This window comes from Eleginops maclovinus, chromosome 8, assembly GCF_036324505.1.
Source record: "Eleginops maclovinus isolate JMC-PN-2008 ecotype Puerto Natales chromosome 8, JC_Emac_rtc_rv5, whole genome shotgun sequence".
Classification (NCBI taxonomy): Eukaryota; Metazoa; Chordata; class Actinopteri; order Perciformes; family Eleginopidae; genus Eleginops; species Eleginops maclovinus.
Window position 1 is genome coordinate 8,098,234 of NC_086356.1, and position 22,767 is coordinate 8,121,000.

The window sequence follows — 22,767 nt, forward strand, 5'->3', positions numbered from 1 at the left end:
GGTTCCCAACGTGGGGGACGGGCCCCATAGTGGGGCACGGAGGTACCGCAGGGGAAGCTTGGGAGGAAGTTGTAAACAAACATTGGTTGCTCTTTGTTATAATTTTAAAAATAAATACAACAGAAGTATTATTTCTTATTGCTACATAACAGTTATCTAAGCACATTTATCGAACCAACTACGTATGAATGGATGTTCTATCTATAAAAAATATAGTTGGATCTCCCCTAATGCTCCCCTAGTTTCTACAACGGAAGACACACACTACACATTAATATCAACATGAACAGGTTGCACACGCACACACACACACACACACACACACACAAGCTCAGAAGCCCGTTACGATGGTAAGACACAAGGCTGAACGCAGGAAACACGATGCTACATTCTGAAAATGTCAGACCTCTTACAGTGGGAGCTTCGCCCACACGGCGAGTTTGGCAGGCGTTCATAGCCGAGCGCACACCGCCACGAGCCGCACTGTCTGCCTTGTCTGATCTCAGAGGAACGCTCCTGCCGTTTGTTTCCCTGTGTGTACGCCCACCTCTGAGTCCATTTATCAGCCGCTGGAGTAAAACGGCTGACCCGCACCATGAGAGGTTTCCAAAGGAGGAAATACTCTGAACTCTCTCCACCTATGTCACAGGAAGAGTTATTATCCACTAAGTGGTTATTCTCAAGTGGTTTAATTACGCTGAATATGCCTGCCCTTTGTGAATGACTTTCACACATCTCTCATCTGTAGCAGACAGTTGTTTGTGTTTGTGAAGCATGTATTACTTTAGATTTCATCCAACAAACAAATAGGATTTCTTGCCAGGCTGTTTCCTATCCACTTCATTGTCTGATTTATTATCTTCTTCCTATGTTTGCTACGGTAAATAAACACACTGTTTGACCTTCAAAATGATTCCCATTACTCTCTGTTATCTACCTTTTGCAATATCAGGCGTTCCACCTCAGAGAGTTCCTGTGACCTTTTGCTAAATAAAGTACTTCCCAGTTGACTGCCTAGAAACTCCTTGTATGCGTGCTGAAAAAAAATAAAGATGTCACAGGATATAAATCGAAACATGTTTCAGAAAACCAAAAGTCCATTGTAATTGATCCAACTTCAAACTAGAAGAGCTCTATAAGCCCTGTGGTTCAGCTGAAGCTTTCACAAGTTTCATTAAAATCGGCTCAGTAGTTCTTACACAACCCTGACGTCAAACAAACAAAGGAAAAATAACATCTCTGGGAGAGGTAATAAACAATAACCCATAACTATTTATCAGACAACAAGATTTGGTTCTTTTTTGAGTAAATCGCTGTTTCACAGGTCAGATTTTCCGTAGGTATATGCAGTCGTTGTTGTAATAACCCGGTGTAGATATGAGTCTGTAGGAGTTCACAAAAAGCTTTATGGCAGGAGTGTCATTACCTGAGGCACAGCCAAGAATTAGTGAATGATTAAGGTGTCATTGTCAGAGTTCCTTATGAATATTCTAAAATGATAAAACTGGCATATGAAAAAAAGCAATCCGTAAAAAGTCTTGTTGGCTTTCTCGTACGAGGTCACGCTTTGAGATCTAAATATTAGTAACTCAACGCCGTTACATTGCAGCTTTTGAAGCCGTTGTGACATATTTCACAGTATCTCCTTTTCTTTTTCTGCACTACGATGCAATCATGATATTGACTGTATTACCGATCACAGCCTCCACCTGCTTCCCTCCTCCTCTCCACCAGCGGTGCTCCATGAACCAGTTCTGTGTGTCCATTTATCATCAAGATTATGTTAATAAGAGTTGGTGATCTTTGTGTGTGTGTGCGCATACTTGAGGAGTAATGAGCTGACCACATTTAGCCAAAAATGAAAGATCTTGCAGCACCTTTCACAAATTCATTCATTACCAGCTGGTCAGGCAGAATCCATTTCCCTCTGTGCTCCACTACCGTCTCTACGATCCTGTTTCCCCTTTTCTGTTTAACATCCATCCTTTCATTAGAGCTGCACGTCCGACCCTGGCAGTTTCACTTTACGTGTAATCATCATGCTGAGATTACTGGAACCCTTGCAATAGAAATAACCTGTGTCTGCATCTAAATCAGATTTTACGTTTCGAGGCTCTCGTTCTGTCCATTTCCCTTCTTGTCTGACTCACACATTGTGCATTATTTCCTGTGCAGTGTCACTCTCATTCTCGGCCTGTAAACAGTTGAATCTTGATTTATTATTTTCTATCTACTATACTTAATACCTAATTAACAACAGAACACATGTACCACAACATATCTCCAGAGGATAGCTTTTGGACAAAACACAGACTTTGTGGCCTGCTCTGTTCTTGGGGATTATTTGTGTGTAATCCTTTGGCAATCAGGACTTCAAATGTTATTGATAAATAATACATAAAGAATTAAACATTCATAATGTTTGCACGATAGGAGTTTAACTCATTTTTTATCAAGCAGCCACAGAGCATATAGGATCTGGATTCTGGGCTAAGCCATCTGGTAATGTTTGAGAATGTAGGGAAATTTGAAAAAGTTAATCATTTGATTACATTTTTGTAATTTTGGTTTGTCAGTCCTTAACAAAAGCCAACAGAATGTCGACGCTATGACAAGACTAAGAGTTGATCCTACAGATAGAGTAGAATTGAAAAGAAACACACACAAATAACAGCAGAGTGAACACATTAGCTAATCTAGACAATCATAAATAATAAATGCTAATGGTCTGAATTGTAAATCAGTTCCAGGCACAATCTACACATCTGAACTCCAAATACACAGAGGAGAGGAGACAGCATGGGAAAGCACAAATGACTAAACGGCAGCAGACTCCTTGAAGACTACGACCACAACAAAAAATCTGACTCATCAGAAATCTGTATTTTATTTAAGCCAATTTTAGCTGAAATAACAATTCCACTGATTGGCTCATCCCAATGTTCAGTAGAAATACTCGTTGGTGCTGTGACTACAAGACTTGACAGTGTTTCCCAAGTCTTAACAAACCCCACGGCGGCTGATGAGGACACACAAACAAAGTGTTGAGGACATAGGCAAAGTGTACACAAGGATGTAAACAAACATGATATTTACTCTGTTATCACAGAGCCATATTCCATAGGCTGCCTCTCAGAGCTCACAGGACTGTTCTTCTGTTGTTAGTGGTAACCGACACAAGCCTGATTGAATATTCTATCAGTGAGACAGACGCATGAGCTTTATACCGAGCCAAAAATAATCATGTAGACCTGACAGAAGCCAAAGAGATGAAGACTTTAGATACAGTACAAAAGCAGAGGATTTCAAAGCAAAACACATGTGGAAATGAAAATCAATTTCAGGATGCTATTTAATAAATGTTATCTGCCCTACTATAATTAGCACCTTTTGCACACTTAGTATGAATCAGCCACACATTTGCTTTCATATGCTGATAAAAAGTGTCTGGTACAAGTGTAAGAATTGCAGGTTGATGACTAACACCTCAAACCATTTAAAACAACAACATATTGCTATGAGTTATAGATAAAAAACATCTGTGATTAGATTAAAATATTAGCTGTTATGTGAGTTTTTGTTAATGTGTGAATGATTTTATAATCTGAACCATGTAGCATTGGTGTTCATCAACATTAAAGGGCCCTATTATGCAAAATGCACTTTTTGTTGTCTTTTATACATAAATATGTGTCCTCTGTGTTAGGAGACTCACAAAGTCTCAGAGAATACAACCCTCTCTCTTTTCATCCTTACCCACATCTCTATAAACGGGCTGATCCAGATTTGCTTCGGTTAGGACGTCATATCGGAAATGTGGGCTGGCTTTACATTGAACTCCTGGCAACGTTCCGCCCACGTTACACGTCCCAACCTACCGTCCGCAATATACAGTCGCGAGCTGAATCCCCCCCCAGCTGTGTGTGTGTGTGTGTGTGTGCTCAGCAGGATGTCTGCAGCAGGGACTTAGAGTTGTTGTATATATAATGTCTCTGTTGTAGTGGTAAACACTGATAGGTGTTTCAGAAATAATGCTTGATGTGGTTTGGAACATAATATGTAGTTTACTCATGGCAGCGTTTAGCTGAGTTTCTCCGTTAGAAACTTCTCTCTTCAGACGGAGAGCTGCATGACGCTCAAAAGGGGCATGGCCAGCTTCAGGTCAGCTCAAATTTAAAGCGATGGTCACAGAATCAGCACTTCAGGAACAGGGCTGAAATGGAGGGGTATGAGGCCTGCTACAACGCGTGATCTGCTTGGTATTTTCAGCAAAACACTTCACAGACATGTTTTGTATAGATATTGCCCTACAATATATTGTTCAAATATAGCATAATAGGAGACCTTTCATTTTAGAATATTTCAGATTGTCCTTGCTGATTGTACTGTCTTAGTTTGTTCCACTTGATCAAGTTTCAATAAAGCTTAATGCGGTGTGAGAAATAAGCTCGGTCTCATCAGTCTCCTTGTTTTCCTGTACTTCCACTACACTCGCTGCAGCCTGCTTGTGTTTGTTTTCCTCCCACATTCACTATCGTTTTCTGTGAAAGGCAGTATGGACTCGGGGGATAGTCACTCTCTAGATATCACACACTTTCTGTCCCTATGGTGTTCTGGACTGTGGCTCTCCTCTGACTCAAGTCATTGGCCCAACACCGGATATGTGAACTTATTGTAGTGACAGCTCCTGCCACGTCTGGTTTAAAGACAAAAGTACTGTCACTCAGATTTCAGACTTCTTCTCGCAGTTCAACATGTATCTCATTTTCTGCACACCATACTTGATAGGTAGTTGAAGAAATACTTACTCCTACTCCTACTCCTACTACTACCACTACTACTGGCTCAGACAGAAGCTGTTAAAGTATAAATACTAAGGGAACACTTTAGTTATTAATTTAATTTATTTTAATCGACAATTAAGCAATAAAATAAATATATTACTTTTTTTTTTTTTTAAGTTGCGGTTTAAATGACATTTGCTTTTTTGTTGTTGCATATAACCATTACTTTATTACAAAAATGTGTTTATATTGTTTATTGTTTGCATGAAGAACACAGTTAAGAGTTCAAAATGGTTATAATATGGTGATAATATAAAAAATGGCCATCAAATATAGCCATCCCTTATGTTTCCTTTGTTTGATATTAATACAAATATAACTCTACTGCAATGGAATGTGTACAGAATATTTTTTTAAAGATACGTGTTTTGTAGCTCATCGAGTTATTCATTTATTCATTTTAGTGAAGAACACCACCGATGAAAGACTAAAAACTATTCCAATTATTTCTCTGTCTGACGTCTTTACTGTTTCAAACAAAACACATCGGTTTGTTCAAAGCTGTTGTTTTCACTGTCTAACATCATTAGTTGCAGGGGGGGGGGGAGTAGGCAGCATATAAGAGCGAGATGCGGAAAGGAAAGGGAAACATTTTAAGAAAAAACATCAAGAAGTGAAAATGTCTTCATTTTCCTGACAAGCACAATCCATCTCTACAGAGACATCCAACTCGCAGAGTAGGTCGTAGGCCGCCTGGACTGACATGGCATATTCAGGATCTAATATGTTGAAAACAGGAGGAGAGTCACAGAGTATAGATGAAAAAAAGGTGGGTTTCTCTGCTTAAACAGGGGACCTCATTCATATAATGCTGAAAGAAATGCATATGCAAATCACCTTCCAACACACACGCGTGCTAACCCAAACTAAAAATAGCTGCAGACACCCGAGTATGTTAGTGTTAGCACTAACAGGGAGGGAGATGGATCACAGTAATGAACCCTCATGGGATTAAACAAAAGACCCTCTTCTACCACAAAACACAGAAGGATTCTCAAACAAACACACACAGAAAACAGGGAAAGACAACAAAAAATCGCGTAATCCCACAGCACAAAGCTACACTACACAAGCCTCAATCCGCGTACTTCTGTACTTACATGAGCTATTTGGGGTGTATCCCGAGGTTAAGTACAGCAAAATACAAAAAGTGAAGTATTTAACGCTGGACACGTCTCACACTCAACGGACGCTATCTCAATGCCTAAAGATGAAATACCAGCCGTGATTGCTGTTGCTCCAGTCAACACAGAATAAATACCCACAAAAGCTAAGTTTTTTTCTATATTTATTACACATACCACTATACTGATGTTGAGAAGAAGCCCCTTTTCCTTTTATTGGGTTCATCAAACTGTTAGAATTTGCTAGGTAAGTTGCTATCTATCTATCTAGCTAACAGTAGTGATCATCAAATACGTAGAGGGCACAGCAGCCATGTCCAATGTGTGACAACACTACACGGTGAAAATGCACACACTGTAACGGCAGGAGAGTATCCAAAATGAGACACAGCACATCATATGCTGGGTCTGAGGGCAGGAAACAGCAAAGTAGAAGCCTTGCAGCCCCCTGATGTCAAAGTAGGTGTAAAAACCTACAGCTATGAGTTTACTTAGGTGTGTCAATAAGTACACACACGTAACATTGTATAAAAAGCACATCTTGCATGCTATTTAGGGATTTAGCAGAGTGCTCATGTTTTTATCAGAAGCCGTTCTAGTGGGACATCAAACCCAAACTCTGGCAGTGTTAATGCCCTCCTCCAGCACAGAGAGAGACAGTGAGGAGCTTCTTCACCCGGAAGCGGTGCAGCTGAAACCTACACTCTGCAGCACAGGGAAACGTTAAAATATGCCATTTTATCTAGAACTTCTATTACTGGCACCGATTCTTCTTTCCCTTAATTCTTCCCTCTAACTGGCAGAGGAACTGAAAGAGTAAAGTCCTTCACAAGTATAATCCCGATACAGTCAGTGAATTATGGGCCACCTCATTCGGACCTGTCAACTTTATTACTTTCACTGGACACTGATTAGTGGTGTCTGAGAAGCTATAAATAAACCGATGTGCACAGTTTTGTCAATACTGGGTAACAGATACATACCACAAAATATATTTCTGTTCGTTAAAATTAGTCTTATCACACCAAAAATATAAAAATCGCGTCGAATAGACCGTCAGACGGTAGACACAGCTTTGTTTTTACAGAGCTCCAACATCATGTTGTTGTTTAGGTACGCGGCGCCATCTTTTATACGGCTGCCAGGTTCTCATGTATATATCTTATAAGATCAGCTACACAAAATTGCCATTTTTCTTGACAAAACCCTGATATGTCTTAGTTTAGCTCACTGAGTTCCTGTTAAAAGTGCTCTTTCTAAAACAGGCTGATGAATGAAATAAAGATAGGATCATTATTAAATGAATTAACTTTTTTGCAGATTGTTTTATCGGGTCACAAAGTTGTCAATAATTGATGAATGCTTTTTTTTACGTGCCTGTTTAACATTGTGATATAACTTACAGTCAGTCAATCTGAGCTTTATTAGATCTCAAGTATCTCAGGCCACTTGTGTTGAACATATTCAACTTAGTTTAAGGGATGTAACATGGTAAATTATAAATGAAGTGTCATCATTTTAAAAGTCCACTCCAATTCCGGAGCATGCCTATGCCGGGCAAGATGAAGTCATGGCCTTGAGAATAATAATAACAAATAAAAATCGATGGAGTCCGGCAGGCTGTGCGTATTGATGGATCGATGGGGAGATTGTGTGAGGGAGAGGGTGCTGCACTAACGCCGCTCAGTGACAGGAAAGGGTTGTGCTCATACAAAAAGACACAGCGTTCATGTGATCCATGCTGCAATCAAGCACCAACACATGCAGCAAACGTGACTGAAAGGCTGCATTTGAGAGACTTGACCCTCCTTTAGTAGTTGTTTATCAGTTCATCATAAAAATCTCAATGCAACACAAAATCACACAAATCAAAAGCGTGTAAAGAGAGATTTTAGAGAGCCTTTTGAAGCCCTTCAGATGTACAAAAAAGACTTTGCGTATGATTTAAATAGTAAGATATCACATGAGTTAATAAACTAAGCGTTCTAATGAGAGCTTTATAAAGATGTTTGATCGGGTTTTTTGCTTTAAATCCTCACACGTCTCCCACTGAGCGGTGTAGTATCTGAATCATGTTATCATGCCAACACAAAACCCTGGAGAGAAACACTTCAGACTGCTCTGAAACACCAGGACTGTACCAAATGTCATTTTTACATTAGAAGCTTCTTTGGAGGTTTTGATATGAAACTCTGAATATGTGTCATCATGTTTTATGATGTCATCAGCCAAAAGGAAAAAAAAATAATAGATGTTTTAGTATTCTGCTGTAAAAATGTAATTTATGGTGCTTTTAGATTGCTGCTTGACAGCGCTGGTAATAGAGGTTGGTGCCTCCCTCTGTGTGCAGCAAGGGAGAGCAAACTGTTTATCAACCGCAGAGGAAATTAGGATTTTAAAATATAGACTAAAGCTAAATATTTTAATAAGACAAAAAAAATTATTTGATATATTTTTTCTAGTAGGTTTTGACTTTTATCCTATGCAATCTTTTTCTATAAATATTATGAAACTCATTAATATTGTAGCCTTATCTCATCTGGAACCATTCCTGCATCAGAAATACAAACAAATATTGCTGTTATAAATGAAGTATTGAGGATTTAAACTATTGGACTGTTAGATTATAGTGATTGGAAACCAACGACTCAAAGTAAATCTGATGCTGGCCTAACCCAGTAGACCAACATGTATTCGTAACTTGGCAGCTCTTTTTCTTAACAAAATAAAACAAATCGTTGAAAACTGAGAGGAAGATGATAAGACTTGTTGAGACGAATATATTTTGCAGTGCATCAAAATGCCTCTGTCCATGCTGAAACAATTATGAGAGCCATCAGAAGGAGGATGTTCCTGTTGTCTGCTCTCTGCCTGTGCTAAAACAGAGCAGCTGAAATATTTATAGCCTCCGTCAGGCCACTGCTTCTGCAACCCATTACAATCAAAGCATGCTTTTCCTTTTTATAAATATATCTGGAAATCTGACTGAGGTGCATTCAACACAAGCACACATACAAACACACACGGATATTTGCGCATTACAATAAGCAAGTTTGGAGAGAGACACAAAGATAATGCTGTACAATGCAAATACATACAGTAACACACACGAAGAGGGTAAGAAAATAGGCTCTTACACCACTGCATTACATGATTTCAATTACACGACTTGTACTTGAAGAGGGCTTTCATGCATAAAATGAGATACACAACATAAAGAAAAACACATTAGAAAATAACTTAATGTTTCAGCTAGTTTAAGAGGAAGATGGCGCCGTGGATGGCTGCCGTATCTCGAGCTCCTTTTCCAACTTTGTGCTATTTCCGTTGAATAGAGTGGCGAAGGGATGACGTATATTTGTGTAGGCTGACCCGGAAGTAAGCTGCGCATGGGTTCCCGCGACAAAAATGCAACGCGATTTCTCCAAAGGGTTTTGGAATATTGTGAAAAATGAACCTGTTTGATAAATGCACGTTTTGTTCCGCCGGATAATCTCCACATGTCTACCCTACTTTTATAATTTTCTAATCATAAATCTAATCGCCAGAAGCAAAATGCTAACGTTATGCTATAAATGAGCTACAGACGAGTGCAGCAGGGTCGCACAACCTCAATGTCACGCCAACTTAAGATCCTTTCAACTGACTTAAAAAAAAAAAAAATACAGATTCTAAATTGTTCAAAGCGGGAGTGTTAACGTGTTTGGCATAATGACGTACAACATCCTCCACAACTTCTGTAATCCTATTCAGCCAGTTGTTAACAACCATCATTTTTCAGAACGAAACATGATCCGTCCCTTAAACTTGTGTCAACCACAGACCTTATTTCGAGCTATTTTCCAAAATCCTACGGAGAAATCCTATTGAGGGAACCGGAAGCGGTAAAATGCTAACTCACTTCCGGGTTTCACTACTTTAATTACAAACAGTATTTAATTACATCACTGTACAATATTTCATCTGCTCTCTTACATTCTGTTATTGTACATTTAATTCTCTACATGCACAGAGAATCCTGCATTTACTTGACCACTTTCATCATGCCAAGCATAATTTAGCTTATTTTGTTTTTATATTCGATTCAATATTCATTTTTGCACTACTTTTCAGTTTTATTTTATTATTTCCATTTTAATGCTTGATAGCCCTGGTAATAGAGGTTGGTGCCTCCCTTTGTGCAGCAAGGGAGAGCAGAGCAGATGATGTTTTTAGGTTGTTTTTTTAAATGCTAAACACCATAAAATATAGACTAAAGCTAAATATTTTAATATATATATATAAAAAAAGTATTTACATTTTTTTTATATAGATTTGGACTTTTATCATACCAGGCAATCAATGGAATCTAACTCTATAAATATTATAAAAGTCATTAATATTGTAGCCTAATCTTATCTGCAACCACGCACAAATACCTCTTCAGAACATTACATCTTTATTTTATAATTTTTATTTTATTATTATTTTGTCTTATGTCCTTTTATAATATGTTGCACTGTTGGGGGAGCTCGGGACCTAAAATGTTCAATGCCATAACTACACAGTAGCGACTGTGCACATGATAATATAACCCCTTGAACGCTTGTGACCTTTTCAAAAAAATCTGTACGGCTATGAAAGCAGCTATGGAACAAATTCAACAATCCCTTGGTGTCAAACTGCCAAAAAGAAACACTTTAACCTCCTCCTCCAAGATACATAATTAATGTTTCTTCCATTTAACTTTCCACTCCAAACCCCAACTACATCATCCAATATTTATTGAGAGTAATCCCCATGATTGTAGATGCGTGTGGAAAGAGAAACTCCTTCAGGATGAGACCACGTGGAATGGGCCATCGCCATTCCCACCGTGACTCTGCCTGGTTCTGCTTTATGATTCCCAGTTCTATTTTTCTTTTCTGCGTATTTTTGCCAAGAGCAATGAAAAAGGGGACACAAGAGAGAGAGATAGACAGCTAGGGTCAATAAAGAAAAATACGACAGAGCGAGAGGCGCCCCTGAACTCAACTCAGGCATTTTCACTCATCATACACACTTCTTCCTCGTCATTACTCTCTCTCACCGCTCCTCCCTCTCCTCTCTCTCTTCTCATAACCTTTCAATAATGATGAGCACTGCAGAAATAAGGAGAACTGATGATCTGGAAGTTTGGGGAGTTAGCTATAGGAAAAAAATGAGGTTTTTGAGTGCACAAGATCCCCGAATTGAAATCTGGGGAGATGAGTGTCAGGTGTTAGTTATTGCATCGCACGATCCAATATTAAACTGCTTTAGTTATTTATGTGTCCTCAGGAAAAAGCCATGAACTAGATCTTCTACGGGGGATCGGCCTTGATATCATCTCGAGAAGGCATGGGATAATATGAGAATTTCATGTCCGAATGATCTCGCCAGAATAACTGCAAAATTATCCGATAAATACTAAAGATAATGTGTTTGAAACTCTAGCAATAACACCTTTTTTAATTGTATTCTATAAACTACTGAAATGTTTTCTCTGTGCTGGAATTCAACAGACACTGGAATGGCTGCCATACATGTAGAGATGAGGTTTAGTGAGGTGTCTTTTTTTTTCCGGAGCTGTAAGCGTAATTAGACACAATATTACCAAAAAATCCAGCACAGTGTACCCTGTACATGGCGGTCATTTTGAGAATGAATTGCAGCACGAGCCCAGGTGTTACTATAACCCTAACGATGGCTCAGTCCCCAGCGTGCACAACACCAGGCCCAGGAAGTGGAGTATAATCGTTAAGAATTGTATTGCTGCACCTGTGCCTTTTCTGCTCAGACATTAACTACATCTGCTATGATGAATCTCTTATCCCAAATACAGGAAGAAGAAATATCTACAAAAAAACTTGCTTAAAGACAGAACTGTATGACTTTTTTATTAAAACTCTGCATGCGAGAAACGCTGTATTATGCCATTACAATAAAATCAGCATGTCATCTGGAATATTTTTAGTGAGGATTATCTTTGACCAGGTGCTTGAGTGTTTCGCCTTATCAATTCTCTTCTTTCTGAAGCGATGCAATGATAGGTTTGGGGCTGATTGACCAAAGCCACATAAACTGTGCTGGGAGCAAAGCTGGCAGTGATTGCCACATCGACTTCAAGAGGTCGGCGCTACAAAACAAGCACCACATTAATTGATTTTAAGCTGTTTCCAGGCAACCGGCAGAGTCCGGCAATTAACAGCTGCTTGACTTCTGTTAACGGTATCTGTGCTAAACTAAGCTGAAGAGCTTTACCTCAGAATGAATGGGCAGATATGAACACGGTACTGTATTGACTCTCCACCAGAAAGAGTATACGAGTATTTTAATGCTAAACTAATTGCTATTAGATTGAGTAACAAAAAAAACCTATTTAAAAACCAAATTTTAAATGGTTATGAGAAGGGCTGATGATGTCCGGATTATTTTTTTTATCTTTGACGATTTCTCTTTTTGGTTTACCTGTAACGATTATTTGACTATTATTATTATTATTATTATTATTATTATTATTATTATTATTATTATTATTATTATTAATTATTTATTTTATTATTATTATTATTTATTTATTTTATTATTATTATTATTATTATTATTTATTTATTTTATTATTATTATTATTTATTTATTTTATTATTATTATTATTATTTATTTATTTTATTATTATTATTATTAATTATTTATTTTATTATTATTATTAATTATTAATTTATTTTATTATTATTTGTACAAAGAGATTATTTTTATTTTATTTCTAAACGAGGGAAATACCACGACCGCTGACGACCATGAACTGAACTTTGTATGACTTTCAACTAGCAATGTTTGCTACAGGGGGTAGGACAAGAAAAGTGTTTATGCTTCTTCTTGCCCCTTTTGAACTTGAGCTTTATTATTTATACTAAATTCGCTTGTACTGAACAGTATACTTAAAAGAATATAACTCAAATGTCAATTATGAAAGGAGAGGAAAGGGCAAACCCGGCAACTCATAAAAGGTGCATTGAGACACTGAAAAGACAGAAAAGGGAAGAAGTTAAAAAATTAGGGAGATAAGGGATAAGGGGACAGACATGGGAGCCAGGGAGCCACTGTGTCTGAAAGTCCTGTGTGCCCAGCTGATTGAAAGCACTCCATTCGGTCAATGAGTGCTCCACCTCCCATAAGGCCGACACACAATCACGGTGACAGGAGGAAGGCAGGAGCCTGATGGATAGGAAGCAGGAGGGAGACAGGAAGGACATAAAGAAGGAGGGTGGGTTGAGGGGGAGGGATGGTGTAAAGCAGAATAAAGGACATAAAAGGTAATGAGAGAATGAATGGGTAAAAGATGGAGACAGGGAAGGGGGGGAGGAGCTGAGAGGAGACGAGGAGGAGGAGATGAAGGCCAGGTAAAGAGACGGTTTGGAGAAACAATGTCAGCATGTTGAGACAGATACATTAAATGCTATTTACAAGGCGAAAGGGTTGGATGCTTTTCAGTGTTCTGTTGTTTGTGGGTCAAGCCCTGAGTGTGGATAGACTCTCACAGTGAGATAAAGGAGTAGGTGTAAGAGAGAAATGTGGAGAGAGGAGGGTTGAATTACAGCCACATATTAAAGCAACCTATCCGTGTGTGCTGGGAGAGATACATGTCTGAGAGCAATGAATCCCAACTGGGAGATTTTATTTTTATTTTTACTAGATCTCCCTCAACCAGAACAGGTCAGAGCTCATGGTCAGAAACAGAGTGGAGTCTGGGGAGGCAGTGTGTTGAAGCAAGGTCAGTGATTCCTGATGAGAGGAGTTAAAGGGGAGGTTTGCTACACCAACCGTCTACTCCAGTAAAAACCGAGTCAACCCATCCCCAAGTGTTAAAGGGAGGTGTGGGAATGAGTCCTAAACCTCGTATGGAAGTCAATGGTTTTTTAAATGGGTTACATGCCTGGAATGGGATTTTCACGTTTAGTTCTTCGACATGACTTATTTTAATTAATAAATACATAAGTAAATATGCCACTGGTGAATGTTGAAGCTTCTGTGTCATGAAAATGTTGGTTGCTAGCAAGTGGCTAAATGAGAATAAACGGCATTACGCGAGTCTGCCTCTAGCTTAGCGGTGATAATGTAGAGTCCTGTGATCGTGATGTAGTTTGTTTGTAGCCTAACTTTAGCTTTTTACTTCTTGCGAGTGCATTTATGCTCCAACAATCATAGAAGTGGTGTAAATATGTGGAGGTTATCCTGCTAAACCAATCATACAGTGGTATGCAAAAGTTTGGGCACCCCTTAGGAAAACCACTGCATCAGTTTGTCACTTGCTGAGCTTTTGAAGCAGCAACTTCATTTTAACATATGTTATACCTTATGGTAACAGAAACATCTCAGTAGTGAAATAACTTTTATTGGTCAAACAGAAACATGTTTATGTGCATTCAAACAAAAATAGGCATGTGCATAAATTTGGGCACCCCTAAGAAATAATTCCATTAATATTTAGTATTGCCTCCTTTTGCTGCAATAACGGCCTGTAGACGCCTCCTGTAGCCACAGACAAGTCCCTTAAGCCTGGCAGGTGGTATTTTGGCCCATTCTTCCACACAAAACGTCTCCAGTTCAGTCAGGTTTCTTGGCCTCCGTGCATGGACAGCCTTCTTCAAATAAATCCATACATTTTCAATGATGTTAAGGTCTGGGGACTGGGATGGCCATTCCAGAACATTGTACCTGTGCTTCTGCATGAATTCCTTGGTGGATTTTGATCGGTGCTTAGGATCATTGTCCTGCTGAAAAATCCAACCCCGGCGTAGCTTCAACTTTGTGACTGACTCTAGAACATTCTTGTCAAGAATCTCCTGGTACTGTAAGGAATTCATGTGGCCCTCAACTTTAACAAGTTTTCCAGTACCTGTGCTAGCCACACAGCCCCATAACATGATAGATCCTCCACCAAATTTTACAGTGGGCAACAAGTTCTTTTCATTGAATGCAGTGTGTTTTTTTCGCCATGCATACCTGTTCATGTTATGACCAAATAACTCAATCTTGGTCTCATCTGACCACAGTATTTTGTTCCAAAATGCTTCTGGCTTGTCCAGATGTGCTTTTGCATACCTCATGCGACTCTTCTTGTGATTAACACTCAGGAAAGGCTTTTTGCACATCACCCTTCCAATGAGCTCTTCCTGGTGCAAAGTACGCTGGATTGTGGAACGGTGAACAACTACACCATCAGCAGCCAGATGTTGTTGTAGTTCTCTGGAGGTGGTCTGTGGCTTCTCTGTGACCATTTTCACCATCCTTCGCCTGTGCCTTTCCCCTATTTTTGTCGGCCTACCACATCTTTCCTTCACACGGACTGTTCCTGTGGCCTTCCATTTCACAACTACGTTTCTGACTGTGGAGACAGACAGTTTAAACCTGTCAGATAATTTTTTGTACCCTTCTCCTAATTTATAATGTTGGATTATCTTAGCTTTCAGGTCAGTGGAGAGTTGTTTTGAGGTCCCCATCTTGCCACTCCCTAAGAAAGAACCTAGGCCAGGCACAGCCAGCTATTACCTATGTTAAATAGCCTTTTTCATGATTGGTTCCACCTGTCTTTGTAATTGAAGGTCTAATGAGCTAATCAAAGCAATTTTGTGCAGCAACCTGTCAGCTATAAATCCGTACAGGTGTTGAAATGAATGCTATTTATAAGGGTGCCCAAACTTTTGCACATCCCATTTTTTGCATTTTATTTTATTATAATAAAACTATGTAATGCTACCCTAAGAATTTTGGTCTGGAAAACACTAAAACGTCTACATCTTTGTAGGAAAACAAATGTTGTTGCTGTGATCTTCTATTATAAAGGAAAAGCAAATTGTCATGAAATCTCAGAGGGGTGCCCAAACTTTTGCATACCACTGTATATGTGTCAGAAACGTGTGTTTGCCACAGAGCGTTTTCCCGTAATATTCCAAAATCCAATGGATATATCCAATAGGACTGTGTTCAGGGAGCTCTTGCTTTGCTAACTTTGGCTGACAAAATATCTATATCTGTGCATGCAAAGACTAAGCCCTTTAAATATAAGTAGCTTGTGGATCGACACACACGAGATACAGAAATCCACACACGCTTGAATTCCCGCAAACATGAGAAACAAAAGCGCTTCAGTGCTGCTGCCTCAGCAGATGACACACTGTTGTAACACTCGTCGTTCTAGCGCTGTCAGTTTATCACTCCCCCCATCCATCTGTCATCTGTTCATTTGGAGGTGATCTCAGGCCAACACTGAGGTCGCTGACATTACCTTTGGGCTTTAAAGCTGCCAAGTCGAGGGTATTTGACTACACGTCAGTGGCAACATGTTCATAATACTTTATTTATCCCCCGTCTTATTCAATATTCCTTTGGTGGTTTAATTCATATAGAAGCTTAAGCGCAACATTTTAAGGTTTTAGCATTTCATTTGGTTTATATGAATACATTAAAAATGTGTACAGCACAATACCAGAGGTATGAATAGAGCAAACTGGCGTCACATTTATGATGCTCAGTGAACAACCAGTTTAATTTTTGATACAATGTCCATTATTTATGTCCCTGCAATCTTGTACGAACTGGCAAAAAATCCAATATAAACCATGCTTGCAGAGGAAGAGTGAATGTTACTATGTCAAACCCAGGAGACACAAAAGACTACTATGACGCTCCGGCTGATTCATATATATCTGGATATCTGTATGCTTACTTAAAGGTACTTTTTTCATTCCTCATAAATGCTTTTCCCCCCAGACGTTCTCCATCCTACACTATGACTTCAACAATATGGTAAAATGGTCTTTTTTTCTTTTAGATTGATGTGTTAAAAACAAATGTCTAGCAAATAAAAGAAAGCCATGTTTGGTTCAAATGTAAAAACTTGTCCCTTATTTGTCCTTACGAAGGGGAAGGTCATTTAGAATTCTCTTCTGACCGAAAGCCAATTCTTGTTAGCCAATCATTAACTGTTTACCGACTACATCAGTGCCTTGCATGCAGATAGATTAGCTCCAGGTTAGCCACAACTCCAGCTAAGGCTCATTTTAGGTGGGCTGACCTTTAAGGTGGACCAGCTATTATTAAGAAGCTTTGGTTTTGCTTAGTTTTCTTTGTCAGAATGTCTTTTGGCAGCTAAAGGTTATTTTTTTACGTCCCCAGAGAAAATGTGATATTGAAGGCAAAGAACCAAGAGGTAAAGAAACAATTGTGCTGGGGCAATAAAATGAACATCTAATAGCAAATGAAATACAGCAGATAAACAAACAAAGCCTCAACATGACAAACAAAACCACAAGATTATCTGCTAACCACAGAGCTCAACGGGGAAGTCACAATAAGGTCACTGCATGACTCAGTGCTTGAAGTTAGATGTCAGAGTATCAGTGATGAAGGCCTGGGAGGGGGAGATAAATGGGCCGAGAGGAGTTGGGATTGGAGGGGGGACAGGAGCTGCTGCGGCTGCCCTATCGAGACGTTGACTGACTGACTACCAAATCACCCGTGTCATGAATCAGGACTGTGGAGGCCTCCAGAGCTGACACATCCTAACTCACACAAACACAGTGACAGGCACAAGACAAACACACACAGCCTGAACACACTGAAATAATCCTGATACACACTCCAATACCTGCACGCTCGATTCATGCATGTAGGCGCCGACATGCACTGGCGCATGCCAACAGGCGGGCGCAGAAGCTGACATATGCTCCTCTCTGCAGGAAGACTCCCAACAAACATGGGGATCAGCTCACTCTGCTCCCAGAATGCAGTGATAAACAACAGACGCAAATAATCGGAGTCACCCACACAGTTTATTCCAAACGTTCTTCTACCAATTGAGATTGAAGCAAACTATATCTCTCTAGTAGATTTCCCCTTCAAATGCTGACTTCATTGTTGGGTGGTGGTGGGGGGGGACGGGACTTCAACATAATTTACACTCATCTTCAGATTCATTCTTTGGGACAGAAACAGAACGAGGGAAGTCTGATGGACGTCCAACTAGCGCTGTTTTTCTCTCTCCCTGACAGAGAGTGTATCTCAAATATGAGGTATGTGTTCAAAGTTACATTGGAGCACGTCATACCCTTTAAATCATTTATATAAACACATTAAGTTGGTCATTTCTTTAATCATAGTCCTTTTTAATGCTCATTGCTTGCATGTTAAACACATCCAGACAAACAGTAACACAAACTGATGCAGGCTTTCATTATCAGGGGTTTTTCTAGAAAAATATAGTATGAGGGCGCTAACGTCACTTCTGGACAAAAATACGGCCACGCCCACTTTCCAGAGAAAATAATGCATTAGAAAATAATAGTTTCTTCATGTCTTAAAGCTGCTGAGTCATATATTGCACCTCAAACAACAAATAAATCCTGAGTTGCGGTTTCCTTACTTTTTATTAATATTTTTGGAGTAATTCAACCGTTTTCGACGAACAGAAATATTGTTTTCTGGCATCAATTAAAAAGTGTACAGGGAAAATAGGCATTTTGGTATGACGGCGCACGCCGACAAGGGAGGGGGCACAGCGCCCCTGTTACCTGGTTTAGACAAAACCCTGATTATAAATATATTCAAATAAATTGCTTTGATGATTAAAGTGATTTAATTGGGATTACGATGGGAGCAAGAAGCATCCAAAGTCAGAAGTGATTGACTAAATTGTTAATGTAAATGAGGAAAGAAAGCGATAGAAGCTGGGAGGGTGTATTTATATACCATAAGTAATATGGAATATTTGTGTGTGTGTGTGTGTGTGTGTGTGTGTCTCAGTGCGTATAAGTTGCAGCTGCATGTTGCGCCGCCTCCCTGTGCTCGTGTGTGTCGGTGACAGCGGGTCTTCACTAATCACCCCATGGGTCTCGAGTCATGTCAGTGAGCCTCATGCTGGGAGAGGGATGGGGGCACCGAGGCACTGATGGAGGTGGAAGGAGGAAAAAGCGTAGAGGACAAACAGTAAGATGAAACAAAAGAGAAGGTGGCAGGAGGGCATGGCTACCTCCAGTTTTAACTGTGAGCTCACAAAAACTGCTTCTAAAAATAACACGGATACAGTAAAACATTAATAATAGAAACGCGGAGCTCTGTTTTGCTATCCTAAAGGTTTTTGCAATTTGAAGAAACTCAAATTGTAGAGAAGACCATTGATGCAAAATATTCCCACAATAAGACGCTTAATGAGTAATCATCAGGGTGGATTTAATGACTGAGCAGGAAAGCGCAGATAATAGAACTACCAGAACAGTCTGGTAAATGCTGCATTTAAAACCAGTAATCAGCAACACTTACTTTAGTAACAAATCTAAAACGATATCTAGTGTTTTATCACAATATTGATGTATTACTCAGCCTACCTTAAGACACTAAGAATAAACGGTTCCCTTTTTTCATGAAAGAAAATCTGGTACCACTTTACAATAAGATACCCTTATAAAGTTTTTACGAAAAGTTTGTTATTCCTTTATTAATTAGCTTGTGAACACTTTATAAATCATTAATAAGCCAAGAGATAAACAGGGCAACTGTGACCCGTTGCTTGCTAAATAGTGAGCTCACGTTTATCTGTACTGCTAAGCCTTCTATTGGCTACCTAGCTTACTTCGTCTTCTTCATCAGCCAGCATCCTTGGTATCTGTGATTCTGCCCCTGATGTTGGCTGATGAAGAAAGTGAAGTAAGCTAGGTAGCCAACATAAGGCTTAGTCATCTTGCCAAATAGTGAGCCTGTGTTGATGTATGAAAACTATGTTAGAACTGGTTTACAAATGGTTCTTAATGATTAATAGAGTATACACCCTAATTAATAACCCATTATAAGGGTACCAAAAATCCAGTTCTATAAGTTATACTCAGAATGAGATGTAGTGACATCACATCCAGAACCACACAAATGCTCCCAACATGCCACCATCAGAGACTAATGGTATTATCCTGAGCCACAAATTGCTATTGCATGTCTGATGGATTTCACGGTATGGCGACCACTCCCTGAAAGCCGGTCGATAGAGCCACCTCCTTATGATTCAGCATTCCGTGCAGGTTCACGACAGCTATTCATCAACGGGACAAACTCCTGATACCAGGGTCAAGCCCGTCAATTTAACACCATGGCATGGCTCGTCCCCCGAGCCCGGCTAACTACGAGTCTCAATGGATAAGAGAAGCGACTAGCAGAGAGAGAAGGAGAGGGAAGGAGCGGAGGTAAAGGGTGCTGGAATGCTAAATATATCCCGGTTTGAACTCATTTACATATAAAAAGACCGTGACAGTGACACAGACGCAGACAGGCTATTGATCGAACCTGAGGGTATGGGTTTAAAAAGTCGTCAAAACAAGTCAACAGTACAGTAAGAAGGCCTAAACACTGAGATAAAAAGTGTGTTCTTTTCACAGAGGAAAAGACCCAAAAGAGACCATACTGTTTCCTGAGTTTAAAGCACAGTAAATTTGTTAAAATGCATCATCAGGCGTTGTCCAAAGCATAAGCTGGGGAAGAACGATGCAAAGTGGGAAGCAGCATGTCTATGACACATGAAGAGCTCTTTCCAAAGCTCATGCTATAATAAACCGTATACACCAGGGAGAGCTAAAAATATGGGCTAGACGAGCTGACACACTGCGTTTGCAGAAAGCTGCACTTCGTACGGAGCGAATCAGTCTTCCTCATTCACTCCATGCTGATGCTTGTTGTCAGTGCTGTGTACCCAACACGTGATGCACATTTACACCGTCTAGAAAAAAGGTTGCAAAATATTCAAGGTGGAAACGTTACAGGGGTTATCTAAACAGGCAGTATTTGTGATGGAAACTTCTGGAGCAATGGAGACGAAACTCAAGAGAGACACGGGAGAGCTAGAACTTTGATGGCAAGTAGGAAGAGGTTTTAACCAGTTCCGAGTGGACATTCAACATTCTTCAAGACTAAATAAGAACGGACACTAGATCTAACTAAAACTGTCATCTAGGGCAATAGAATGTGAGCACAAAGGGCACCTGGAGCGCCCAGATGTCCTAAACAATAAACCATCTCTGGTCAGCTTGTGCTCTAGTCCCAAAATGGGCAAAACAGAGAAGCCCAGGCTGCCCCTCCTTAATGAGGATAACAGCCCCCCATACGGCCAGTAGCCTACGCCAGGGATAGACACAGAGGAAGGAATAAATGATGAACTGTGTCAAAGCAAAGTATTCCCTAACAGTATTTATCAAGGAATGTGGATAGAAACATCTTTTACCACAACATTAGCAAAAATAATTCGATCATTTGCCAAATAAATCTGTTTATTTGAACTAAATGCAATATAAAATGTCCGATACGCTCATCTTGCAAACCCATGCTTGCAAATTTGAGCATTCAAACCTAAACAACATTGAATAGGAAAAAGTTTGTTTAAAAATCCTTGTTTAAGCAACATTCCACATGCTAACAACGAGGTAGAAAGACTAGCAGAAGGTGTAACAAGTTATAAACTGTGTACTTAGCTGTAGGCCAATATCTGCTGGTTAACTAAAATATCATAAAAGTTGCAAATATATATTCACTCCTGAATTATAATCCGCACATATTTAACTCAGATAGTGCAGTAGTGTTGGCTACACATGTTAAGAGTGCAGTTCATATTTACATTTAATTAAATGGGCATAGTTTTACTGAAACACACTTTAAGATCTAGAATTGCTTCTATGTAGTTTTTCTAATTTTTTCCCCTTGGATTTCTGAAAAGAAAACACACAATCTGGAGTAAATATATCAGTCCCTTTCCAACCCTGTGTGTGGGATTATTTTTAATAATCTGGTAGCAATATCCGTCTACTGTTCTGGAACTTTTAGCCGGCTAAGATGAGAACAGGCTTCCACCTTTCTTAAGAGGTCATTACATTGCATGCTATTTTTTCCTTTAAAAACTATGCCATGGGACAAAGAGATCCCAGAATGTTTATGGCAGAACTTTTGTACTTTGTCAGATTTTAATATCCAGAGACAGATTTGTAAACTGATGCTCTATTTAGAATTCCAGAGTTGTTTTTCTCTTCCTTTCCCGGGGGGAAGCAGATGATAGAGTAATCAATTACTTGCGACTTACTGCCGGCTTCAGTGAGCCCGGTGACTGGAATGGTGATGAAGGAGCTTCGACTTGCTAACCAATAGGATTGAGGGTGTGTTATTAACATGTATGCTATGTGCATATTTGAGAGTGGATGTGTTGTCCTCTCACCTTGGCCTTCCCCTCGGGACCAGCTGGTGCAGAGCCAGCAACCCGCCCAGTCGCCCTGCCAGTCGGTCATCCCACATTAAAACAGCTGAGTCAGACTCTCTGCGTCATTACAACCAGGCCTCCATCCAGAAACATTTGAATTTGTATGGGTTTGTATGAGTCACAGATGCGAGACAGTGTAAAAAAAAAAATCCACTGTGTGTGTTTGAGGGAGAGAGGATATAAGAATTCAAGACAACACGTGCAGTCAATCCAACAAGTCAGGCGGTGCTTGTGTGACCTTCTGGCACACAGAAACACACAGTGGGACACTCAGCGATACAGTAAGCATTATGGTGTTGCTGTTGCAGAGCTGCTTTCAATTAAAGAGGATTTTTCACTGTCATGTCTGTGGGTTAGGCTCTCGCTTTGCTTCATGCTCCTGTGACCTGTGTAACTGTAGCTAACTGAAAGTAAACAGATAACCGGATGCAGAGAAGACACACAACTCTGTAATCTCCTCACCCCGCATTTTATAATTATCTGTCTGTTTTTCTTTGATGTTTTTTAAAATGTATT

The 22,767-nt window shown here is 39.6% G+C and overlaps 1 protein-coding gene across 1 annotated transcript in view; it reads right to left on the minus strand.

Moving 5' to 3' along the window:
• Positions 1–22,767, minus strand: part of LOC134868910 (ankyrin-1-like) — a 79,027-nt gene that overhangs the window by 43,621 nt on the left and 12,639 nt on the right. The window lies entirely within an intron of this gene.